At 30.9% G+C, this 9,932-nt stretch overlaps 1 long non-coding RNA gene across 1 annotated transcript; it reads left to right on the top strand.

The window, feature by feature from the left end:
* The first annotated feature begins 1,292 nt into the window (after positions 1 to 1,292).
* LOC139525944 (uncharacterized) lies at positions 1,293 to 3,677 on the top strand. Its single transcript, XR_011665055.1, has 3 exons — positions 1,293 to 1,407; positions 1,906 to 1,972; positions 2,291 to 3,677. It is a non-coding gene; the product is annotated as an uncharacterized lncRNA (long non-coding RNA).
* The last annotated feature ends 6,255 nt before the right edge of the window (positions 3,678 to 9,932 follow it).

Below are 9,932 nucleotides of genomic sequence, written 5' to 3'. Positions count from 1 at the left end.
TCTCAACTTATAATATCATATGATATAAGTTTTTGGAAGTTGGAGAAATTCGGCGTCCGATCACAGACAGTGATGTTTTGTTTGACGAAACCTGGAAAGAAGGTCGACGGCTAGCTCTGGTTGATCACCTAGCGCAGAATATGTTCGTTAAGATGTAAAACTGTCCCCTGCGGATACTGTCTGTGAACGGAAATACGACCTTCAAGGCTTGTATCAGGAGGTGGAGGCCGTGGAGCATTTTGTCCATACCATATCGTTGTAGCTGCAGTCCATGTAACCTGCATATCATGTGTGACAGTGTAGAAACGAGGGGGAAAATGGGACTGGTAAATTTTTTATCAATTCAAAAGCTGAACATGGTAAGAGAGTTCAATTTTCTCTTTATTATATATTCTCTTTACACATTTTACTGGTTGGAGAAGGTGTATGGTTTCATGTCTTGAATAAATGAACCTGCCCCACACCTCTCCTTTTCTTTCTTTAATTCCCCTCTATTATGGTCTGGGGTTTATGTGGTTTGAGGGTAAAAAGCTTTATTTTGAGGGGAAGTGCTGCTCAAATTTTTTATGATGCTGGACTTAGTAATTTGTTTGGAATTTTGCCCCTGGAAGTTATTTATCATTTTTGCAATGAACACAAAGACATCTATACATAAGGGGCTTTTTAGTTTTGCATCCAAAAGGAGAGGATTATTTTGTAAATACTTATTTGGTAGCAATTATATAACCATACATAAAATTAGAATTGAAATGTAAACAATGACAATTGCAGTCACAATGATTCATTCACAAAAATAATGTTTTACAAACTCAAAATATTAGTTTTCTTTATTTTATAATCAGAATTTTCATATTAAGTCATCTTTTGCATGTGATCAGAGACCAAGTGGTCTGATACCTTACATATTTAGTCATTTAAAAACACCTAGAATGATGTGTAGAATGCAGGATAATGTATGAAGGCAAAAAAGAAAATTAAGAAGGGGGCACCCATTCTCATTCCACATTATTAGAAATAAATGTGAATCTGTGATCTATAAGAATAAAGGTAAACATGAATTCACAATCATATTATATAAATATAAATTGAAAAAATCAATTGTATATTCCAAATAGAATTATGAACTCAAGTCTAAATAGTTTATAGTTTATCTAATTAACCAATACATGTGCAAACTGACATTTCATATCATATTTTTCAGGAATGATACATGCAGGAATTTGTGCCACACATTTCAACAATTTCCTTAATGGATTGAATGTACTTTCTGTGAATTCATCAGCCATACTTAAAGAAAAAGGAGAATTAAACTGGAAAAAAAATATTTGCAGTTGCAAAAGAATCCTGTAAATGAAGTCAAAAGAAGAAACAGTTTTAAACATCGTTAATTTAATGAATAATTAGAAGGTTATTAAACCTTTAGTCATTTATAATTTCAAAGTATTTTTTAATAATTTTTCTAAGTAGTTATATAAAGTATAACGAGGACCATAATTATATTCATATTTGCACTTAAGCAGTCATAAAAATGAATTAACAGATCTTGGTAATAATTTCAAGTTGAGGGTCAATATTTCAAATCAATTTTGTGGTAAAGCATTGTTATATATACTTGAAGACTTTCATGTATAGAACATGACAGAATTTGTTTCAACAAAAACATTGAACTAGAATTACTGTAGTTACATTTGTATTTATTAAATGAAATCTATATGAATGTATAATTTCAACAAATTTAATGAAACCTATTTGGTTTTGAAAGCCTTTATACATATTATTATTACAAATTTCATTGTTAACAGCCTGAGTTTCCAGTTAATTTTAAATGTAATATGTTTTAGCTATAGTATTTGAACACTGCATGCACTTTCATTTATATATATTTGTTATCACTTTTTTCATTAGGTTGAAGCTAGTTTTGTTGCAGAATTGCAAATGTTTGGTACTGGTTGAAACTATGAAAGTAATACAGGTAAATTTAAAGAATTTATACTTTAACTTTATTAATAGAAAAGATATTCCCAAATGTCAAGGTGAAAGTGGACATTGTAGATTCTAAACACCCATGTGAAAGCAACAGTCTTCTATGGTGAGAGGATGCCATACTTAGCATTAATGCTCTTGTTATTATATGGAATATGGCTTTTTTTATCATTATTTTCACTATTTTGATATTCAACAACCAACATTGATAACCAATAACAAGTAATATAAAACTCTCACTTTTTATGAATCCTATATCATATTAATTTACTTGTATAATGTTTGTTATATTTGTTATCAATTGTAGGTCTCATGGTTATCATTTAACAGCAGGTTATTAGCAGCAGTTTTGTAGAAAAATGAAGGACAACTGTCAATGGTAAATACATACATTTTAGGATAATTACATGTAGTTACCTTTGAAAAAAACTTAGGTTTCATTTGAGACTTTTTAATCTGATAATGGTGTTTGAAGGCATTTATAACATTTCTTTTTGGACAATATATTTAGTAGACTCAACTATAAAATGTAGGATCATGTAAACTTGTACACAGATGTCACTGACCTACATTTTCCACTTCACTGACTTTGGTTACATTAAACATCCAATTTCATATACAACAAATGTATATCTCAGCAACTAAAAGGTGTCAGATCATGCAAACTTATATATACACTCTCAGAGTCTCAGTAACTCAGCTTCCAGGCAAAAGAAGGTCACAGTGATCCACATTTTACACTATTGATTTGTACATTATTTTATAATTTAAATACAAAGTATCAAGACTGCCACTGGTTCTTATGTGCCACAATTCTGACAATGAAGATAACTATGTGATGTAGATAACTTATGTTTATTTCAAACATGGTCACATGCTGTATATGTAAATTTTTTATCAAAAAGAACAGTTCAACTGTATTGATTTAAGGTATATGGTAAAGGTCACACCTATTAAATATACATGTATACCTTGAATTTGCATTGGACCCTATAATGCTCCCTATATCATTTATATTGTCAATTATTACATTCCAAATTGCCATTGTACACAAAACAAAAAACACTAAAAAGGATGGCCATCATATGCAAAAGCAATATAAAATGCATACCCATCAGCTGACCTAATTATTGCAATCACTTCAAAAACCTGGCCATATATCATATCATAAAACTCTTAATGAGTACCTTCGTTAGTCAGGTATAATATAATCTTTTTAAATTGATGTTGTAATGCATGATTGGATTAATTTTGCACTCACTGAAATATTATATAGATTTAGTTTTTTATTAGTATATATTACACCTTTTCATTACAAATAAATAAATTAAACTTTCAGGTGAATGCAGCAATAGAATGTTCCCCTGGAAAATTAACGCAGAAAATTTGGGAAAGTATGAATAAGAAAATTAGAGAGGCAAACAGATAACCAGAAAACAAAGATTTTAAAAGAAAAGAATTGCCACTAATAGTAATATGATATATCTGACTGGGAGCAACATGTACTATTCAATATGGAAGGATTGACAATTTTGACTGAGAACAAAGTGAACTCTAATAATGCTATGACTATCAATAAGTACTTGACTGAATCAGAGGAGTAAACTATTTACATATTTGTAAATATAACAGTTATATGTTTGCTTGATTATTGAGGCATTCAAAATAAAGAAAGTTGAAAAACCTTTGAAAAAGTTATTATTTCATAATTTTTTGGTTATGTTACTATGACAACTGAAATATATAATGTATTATCAGTATGCTTCATCAAACTTAAATCATTAACTGAGGAAAAGGTGACAAAGTCTTTTTTAATCCATTTACTTGCATGACTGTTACCTATGAATCGATAATTTAAAAAAAAATATATTTGGTGATTTTCGCTAACTTCTGAGTAATTTATTTTGCTCAATTAAGACCACAGTTATGCTAATATAAGCTACATTACAATGTATCATAATATTTGTTTACATTTACATAGAAGCCATGTGTTGTTGCTCTGAAATTATGGTATTTGATCTGCCATTGTCTGTTAGGTTGTTAATCTTGCACATCAGAACAATGCAAAAACTTGAATTTTCCAACTTCATGTCCTGTTGCTATGGTAACCGTTGTTCATAGAAACCAAAAAATTGTTCTCATTTGATTGCCTTGTGAAACTGTATTATTCTGTGTTAGTTTAACAAAGGATATGACAACATGTGTCACACTTTGATCACCGATGATGAAAGATATACAAAAAACTGCTGTTGATCACTGTTTCGTTAGGGGTCACAAAAACGTTTTTCGGGCAAAAAATAGTCTGGTGACCCATATTTTTTTTCATTTCTTTTTAAAGCTCATTGTTATGACCTTCTTATGTCAAATTTAAAAAAAATATTCATTGGACCATTTTTTTGGAAATTTAAGAAAAATAGAAATTTTTAACAAAGTCTGTGTTTTTTTTGTGGAGCAGTGTTGATGAAATTAGAGCCAAAATCAATGAAAATGCATAAAACTGCCATTATTTGTGTTTTATTTACATTTTAAATAATACTTTTGTAATGAATAAAGAACAAACCTTTCAAAATACTTTCAAAGGCTTAAAAAAAATTCAGAGTTTCTACATCAGGTATGTATTTATGCATACACGTGATTTACCAACTTTTGTGACCGTTACCATGGAAACGAGTCTGGTGACATACTATTTTTAACTCAAATTTTCATAGAGGCCATTGCATAGTATATGTATGCAAATTTGAAGAAAAATTCAATGGTGAAAAAAAATTTGCTATATCTGTAGGGATCCACCTTAAGTCGCTGTTTTATTACGATATTCCTAGTTATTATTAGTATCAAAAACCTATCAATAATTTGTCTCGCACCTCTTGCTTATTCAAGATTTGCTCTCTCGTGTTCAATGTTGAGACGATTAATTATATGTTTTTCACTTCTTGGAATTCATCACATTGGTGTTAATCCAAAGGATGAAGACCAGGATCTTCCATCCTTATATTGGATTCCTAAGCTTCACAAGAATCCTTATAAGGAAAGGTATATTGCAGGTTCTTCCAAGTTTTCCACTTAACCCCTTTCTAAAGTTCTTACTGCCGTACTCACTGCAGTCAAAGAAGGACTATAGAAATATTCTGAAACGGCATAATCAAGAAGTGGTGTTAATCAGATGTGGATACTAAAAAATTCAAGAGTTATTGGTGAATTTATAATCTCAATCATTAAAACATTATACCAACATTAAAACCTTTGATTTTTCAACAATTTACACCCCTATTCAACATACTAAACTTAAAGCTCGACTGAAAGAACTCGTCAGCTTATTTTTCTTTAACAAAAAGGGCACTAGGCGTTTTAAATATCTAGTTTTGGGCTGGGATTCAGCTTACTTTGTGAAAAATCATACAGAGTAAAGGAAAAAATTATACTAACGAGGATATCACTGCCACGCTGGACTTTTAATTGACAACATATTTGTTGAATTTGGAAGTCTGGTCTTCCAACATACTATTGTAATCCAAATGGGTACCAATTGCGCTCCTCTACTTGCAGATTTGTTTTTATATTCCTACGAAGCAGAATTTATCCAAGGGCTTGTACAGAAAGGTGAGAAAAAAAATAGCCCAGTCTTTTAATATTAGTATATTGATGATGTACTGTCTTTTCATGACAATAGATTCAGTGATCACTTACATTTAATATATCCAAATGAACTTGAAATTAAAGGTACTACCGAGACAGATAAATCTGCTTCATATTTAGACCTTTTTCTTTAAATGACTTCTGATGGTAGGTTGAATACCAAAATGTTTGACAAACGCGATGATTTTAATTTTCCTATAGTCAACTTTCCTTTTCTGTGTAGCAACATCCCAGCGGCACCAGCATATGGAGTATATGTGTCTCAATTGATACGTTACTCTAGAACTAGCTCAAAGTACGTTGATTTTTTTGAACGAGGAATACTGCTTTCTCAAAAGTTGCTAAGACAGGGCTATGAAACAATCAAATTAAGGTCATCACTCAAGACATTTTACGGTCGCCATCATGAGCTGATTGGCCATAATGATAAAAGTGTGTCAGAAATCATATTTGATATTCTTCCTCAGTCATGATAACCTCCGATCATTACCGAACTGAACAAAGAAATAACACGACGGATGCCGTATACGGTGCAGGAAAAGCTTACCCTTCCGGAGCACCGGGTTTTACTTCCGGTTTTTAGTGAAGTTCGTGTTGTTTTTTAATTATTATTTATAACTGTTGATGTAAATGTCCTTTGGTTTTGATTGTTATTGTCTCTTTCACTATAAATATAATCAGGACTATCGTATCAAACGAAATTGTATAGGGCAATATATGTTCATCATTATATGTTTTAGTTACAACCAACAACTCAGCAGTTATCCTGTTTGTGTTAACATGAATTACCACTGGTAAGGTCAAAATTATTAAAAATATAGGTAACAGAGCTTTTATAATTTCTAAAGATTTTATTTTGCACCAAGAATAAATTACCTTGGATTTATTTAGCAAAATTTTCAGGAATTCTTAGTTCACGATGCTCTTTAAACAACTACCCCACTTAAATGTATATACTAGAGCAAGTGTTATTACTTGATATTGTATGACATAAGAGGTTTTACCATATTTGTGTATTTTTCCTTCTTTAAAATTGTCTTTCATTTGCAAACTTTGTGTATCGCCATGCATATATGATGATTGTGTTCAATACAAATATTAAGGGAGAACATATAAGACATTGCAATAATTTCTGAATTTACAGTATTATAATTTATTATCAATGGATCCATTTATATTTATGAAATGTACTGTAATGCATCTTCGTTTTAGAGCAACACATATTTGTTTATTTAACGTAATCTTACTACGCAGCATGATAAAAAAAAAACCGCCCACTGACAATGTATCTGAGATAAAGTATGCCCGCTAGCCTCATATTAATTGGAAAAGGTCACCGTATGTTCCCTTTTGAGTTAATAAGAGATAAAGTTAGGGGATAAGCATTCCACATGAGCTCAGTATTTCAATTTGTACTATCCATAAACAAAGGATATTAATTCCAATACGATTAACATGTATACACAAATAGAAAGAAATAAAAAAAAATATCAATTCAATCTTCATCGTTCATAATCCAAATTGAAAGAAAAGATATCAAGGAATATAAAACAATCAAAACTCCGAAAAATAACATTAAGGGAACAAACCATAAAAAAAAATCTTACAGCTGAGCAATAGAAAACCAGGATAAACTCAAGTGATCTGAAAGACTATGCAACTCCTACACCACATGTGAAAACCGTCGTTTTTCTACAGAAATCAAACATTCAGTAATAAACTCAAGCCTCGTTTGATTATGTTACAATTGGAACATTTGTAACGGTAACAACAAATAAAAGATATCCATAGTCCTTTGTGACAAGTCTGTCCTATAAACAAGATTTTGTATTTTAAAATCTTATGTAAACCGATAAAACATTCGTGAGCTTTCGATTGGTATTCTTGTTTGAACATAGAAGAAATGAACGATACAAATTTCTGAGCCAATGACAATAATCTTACTCGTTACATTTTATACTTGGATAAATAAAATATTTTAAACTGCATCTTCTGACATCTTTGATTGATAATAAATAAACATGATTGACATTTTAGCTTTTAGATTAAATGTGGTTTTGGTCTCATTTGATTTGTATATTAAACCAGTCGGAACAGTTCTTTTATAAGAAGCACAACTCCTGTTCATGAAGTCAGTTTAGAATGGAGATGCTCGAGTGTAACGTATTGACTACGATAAAAGTCATTCGGTGGAGCAATTGATATGTTATTGCTGATAATGTGGAGTTTAATACATCTTGTTTGTTGTAGAATCTAGTTTGAAGTCGTCATTCGCTGTCAATATCCAAGACAGATAAAGGTATGAAACAAACATTCAACTTTTGATGTTACAATTTAATGTAACGTTTAAATACGTTATTTAAATTCCGTTTTTTTTTTAAACAAAACAATTACCCAACTGTTTCGGAGTAGATAAACAATTACAGAATTGGAAAGAGGCCACACATGTGTTTACCACTAACAATTGTTTTGAACAGAACGACTTCGCTGTTGACAAATTTGATCAAACCACGATCTATGGTAGAAAATAACGTTCCACAAATGACAGAGTACTTTTTAGCTTTACCGTATTATTTATTCTTATTATTATGTACGTTTGACAATAATGACGCGATGCATAACAGCTGTTTGACGTTTTCTGGTATTCCCTGGTTATAAAATTAGCAATTACTTTCTGAACAAAGCTCAATAATTTCCTGGTTGTTAATGCCTCTCTCTCTTTACGAGACAAGATAATTCAAACGTGATCGTCTTATCTGCTGATATGATTCATTTAAATCAGTGACTATAAAAAGTACAGAATGATGTCATAGTGTTTGGTATGTTCCTGGTTTCATGACTTTTAAATTTTGAAGGTCAAATCTAAATCTAAAACAAAACATGCATGCACAACCTCTTTTTGAATTTTTTAAAATCATTACAATTAAGCATTCATAAAACATTAGGCAGATAAGAGTCCGTGATCGTTTTGAAAGATATATGAAGCAAACACACTTCTTAAATGATTTTCATACAGTTAAGAGGTTTGTCAAGCTATAGAACCAGGTCAAATCCACCATTTTCCATATAAGGAAATGTCTAAACCAAGTCAAGAATATGACAGTTGTTTTGCATTCTTTTGAATTCAATTGCATTTTTCGTCACATCATCCTTGTATTGACCTTCGTATTAAAAAGAATGTATTTTAAACCTCAACTCGAAGGTTTCGTCGTTAATAAGTAATTAGGTCAGGATTCCCTAGTCCATGGGTGTCCTTTACATGCAAGTTTCACTGTTATACTATGCAGGATGAGTCGTATTGATTACAGAGAAACTGTTGACGATACTTTCTGTATTTTGTTTGTCCCCTAGCCTTAAGTTTGTTACCAGAATGGATACTTGTTTCTAGCGGAGTGTCACAATTATCCAGATATGGTTTTATAAGTTAAGTGTATTTCATGAGAGATGTTTTATATTATATTGTCATACACATTTATTTAAATGTTTAAAACACATATATCATTCATACTTTTGCTATATATCATATAGTTAATTTAAAAAATATATGAACATTTTATCCATGGTCATTACATGCAAAAGTTCATTGATACGTTAAAAGATGCAACATATAATTTGTCAACTATCACTAAAAAACTCTTGCAAACAACGGCATTGATAAGAATTCAATCATATTAACAGCCGTGAATATATGTTTCTGTTTGAACTGCATTTAGGTGCACTGTTTTTATCGATTAGAGGTTTACGTTCTCCGTTGTATGACGTTTTACCTATAAGTTAAAAAATAAGATATAAATTGTTTATCGAAATAATCAATGATAAGCTAACATGAACATACGAGTTGCTAATTTATGGTGTTTTCAGGCTTTTATTCTCTATTTACGTTGTTGTCATATATTGTAATTTTCGCGCCGACTTACGAGTTTTTAGTGTCCCATTGCAGCCGTCTGCCTTTATCACTGTTATGGTATTTATATATCATATATATGCATATACTGAGAGGCATGACTCTGTAAGAAATTGTTTCGGGACATCAACTGAAGAAGAGAAGAAGTTATCCTTTTTTTGCCCTTGTCAATACAAATGAACCAAACAATATGAAGAGAAAAACACAATGACAATGCACAAACAAAAGTCCACAAAACTCTAAAAAAATAAATCGCCAAAAACACAGCGTTGCCCTCATCTGCTATGTCAATATACTTTGTTTTGATCGTGCATATGCCAAAATTGTTACTATGTGGTCTTTAAGTTAAACTCTGTTTGTTTTTCTTTTGGCGTTTTTGTTACCTCTTTACATGCATAGCTCCTGAATG

This window comes from Mytilus edulis, chromosome 6, assembly GCF_963676685.1.
Source record: "Mytilus edulis chromosome 6, xbMytEdul2.2, whole genome shotgun sequence".
Classification (NCBI taxonomy): domain Eukaryota; kingdom Metazoa; phylum Mollusca; class Bivalvia; order Mytilida; family Mytilidae; genus Mytilus; species Mytilus edulis.
Note: the sequence above shows the minus strand (reverse complement) of the source record. Positions and strands in the feature narration are given on the sequence as shown.